At 40.3% G+C, this 2,696-nt stretch overlaps 1 pseudogene; it reads left to right on the top strand.

Moving 5' to 3' along the window:
- Nucleotides 1–849: 849 nt before the first annotated feature.
- On the top strand, nt 850–1,449 carry LOC149822019 (21 kDa protein pseudogene; annotated as a pseudogene).
- Nucleotides 1,450–2,696: the final 1,247 nt, after the last annotated feature.

The raw sequence follows: 2,696 nt of genomic DNA, 5'->3' as shown, positions 1-2,696 counted from the left end.
TTCACACCTTTTATTGGAATATTTCATTAAATCAATTTGTTAATTTTGAACAAATTAGACTCCACATATCTGATCTACATCATTCATTTTAGTGAATATCGACATTTAAATAGCCTAAATCCAACTTGTGTACAAGATTTTTGGCGAATCAAAAAATCAACATTTGACAAAACACAAAATTTTATGTTTTAAAAAAATAATCTTTTTTTGTTTAAAAAAATACGATCAAAGGGTTGGTTCTTATTAAATTGACCATGATGATCCATGATAAGGGATGGGTGGAACTGAACTCGGTAAACCCTAACTTGACTATAAAAAAAAATCAAACTTGGCAAAACTAGCCGGCACACGACGACTGCAGGTATGCATGATGAGACCGAGTAACCAGATCTTTGTGTTGGGTGCGGTTTCTTCGGGTTATAAAAAAAAAAAAAAGTTGGGCTGGTTTGACAGTGTCAATGACTGAACTTGGCGATGGGAGTGGATTGGACTCGGACTCGGACTCGGACACGAGCAGGATCAACAGAGCCCAGAACCCTTGGCTGCTAATGAGATGAATATGAAGCCTTTTAAGTTTACTTGTTACCCCCATCAATGATGATGGTAAATTAATAATGCTACCCCACTTGGGTAGCAGTGATTCTGCAGGACACGCATGTGGGTCCCACTGTCATTCAGGTTTTTTCTTGCAATCATTTCATTTCTTCCCGATTCCGTCAGAAGGAGGGAACTTGAATCTAGCTACATCTTATATATAAACTCATCTTTAGCATCCACTTCTAATCGAGAAAGAGGAAGAAGAGAAGAAAACAGTGTGGGTTTCCCCTGAGAAAACCATATCCCATGAAAATGGCCTCTTTGATCCCATCCAAACTCTTCTTCTCCTTCATCATCCTAGCCTCACTTGGTTGTGCTGGTGCGGATGCTGCTACACATAGAACACTCCAAGCTAGCACAAACTTCATTGTGAGGTCTTGCAGGAAAACCCAGTACCCCATGGTGTGCTTGAGCTCTCTAGAGAGTTATGTTAGCCAGATCCAAACCAGCCCAAGAGAGTTGGTTCATGCTGCACTCTTGGTGAGCCTAGCCAAAGCTCGGTCTATGTCGGCCAAGATGTCAAAACTGGAAACAATGGCAAGGGGCACAGTCAACCACAGGGAGATCAGTGCAATGAAAGACTGTGTTGAGAATGTGGCCGAGTCCATAGAGATGCTGAAGGAGTCACTTGGGGAGATGGAGCACCTCAAGAAAAAGAGCTGGGGGCTGGAGATGAATGACCTGCAGACATGGGTCAGCGCGGCGCTGACCGACGAGGACACATGCACCGACGGGTTTGCCGGCAAGGCCATGAACGGCCCGATCAAGGATGATGTCCGGGTGTGTATCAAGAGAGTGGCTCAGTTGACTAGCAATGCTTTGGATTTCATTAGCCACTTATCTCATGATTAGGAGGGAGTGATATCATGAATTGAACACTGGTTCAACTTTAATTAATTAGCCCGTTCTTGACAGTATTGAATGTTTCTACTCAGTGTGTTTAGCTAGCTAGTGAGTTGCCTCTCTCTCTCCCTCTCTCAGAGATACGTGTACTCAAATGTGATGCACGATAAGAGATGTGTGCACCCCAAAAGATATGATGAAGTTTGCCTAGAAATGAGTGGAAATATATGTTGCATTTTGGTGTTTCCCTGCTCTTCTACAATGCTCAATAGTGTTAGCTAGTGATTTACCTCCCTCTCTCAGTAACACTACTCTTGCGGAAATTAGTTTAAGAGAGCAGGAACAATGAAAAAACCAATAAAAATAATGCATAAACTCAAGAAAAATAATAATTTTTATTATCAACTCTTGGTCTATTAAAAAATCCTTATAACAATATTTATAAAAAAACACCTGTCTACTTTGAATCTGGGATAGATTCAAAAGATAAAAAAACAATACCCATATATCTAAAATATATCCAATTGAATTATTATAAACCCTGGTGTTATGCTCTCCTGTTGCATCATTTATGTACTCAAATGTGATGTAAGATAAGGAAACTCAAATGCGATGTAAGGTATGATGAAGTTTGCCTGAAAACGAGTGAAAATACATGTTACATTTTGGTGATTCACTGCTTTCCTGCTCTTTTCATGCTGTCGGTGAGATCTTCACGTGATCACTAACAAAGTAGGCTGGTACAGAAAAGATAAAGTTCCTGTCAATCATCAATCTTATGCGTGGCCAACAACTCGCACATTTCATGGCCACAGGTAGAGAAATTTGTGGGAAGAATCCATTATAATAAGCTGAAAATGGAAGATGGGATGATGGAAGGCCAATCCTGAGGCCCCACTGCGTAGCATGCAGTCCACTTAGTTTACACTATTAAAAAGGAAATCCCCTTATAAGGGTAAAAAAACTTATATTTAGTGAAAAAAAAAGAACTGCACACTTATCTTATACAACTTGCCAAATCAGCGGCTAAATCCTGAATTAGCGACTACTACTTTTCCAAATATGTAAGACTTCACATTATATGCAGTGTTGCTGTATGGTGAATGCAGTGTCCAACTGAAGAAATGCCGAGATGAATGGTCATCAGAAAATATAACCCCCCCTCCCCTTGGCTGCCAGTTTACAAAAAGAGCAGATGATCTCACACTACTCCACTGAAGTGGACATCTCGTACTCTTTGTTAGTTTCTGGTTTGA

Source organism: Nuphar pumila, chromosome 11, assembly GCF_984573655.1.
Source record: "Nuphar pumila chromosome 11, dmNupPumi1.hap1.1, whole genome shotgun sequence".
Lineage (NCBI taxonomy): Eukaryota > Viridiplantae > Streptophyta > Magnoliopsida > Nymphaeales > Nymphaeaceae > Nuphar > Nuphar pumila.
This window is presented reverse-complemented; position numbering and strand designations above follow the sequence as displayed.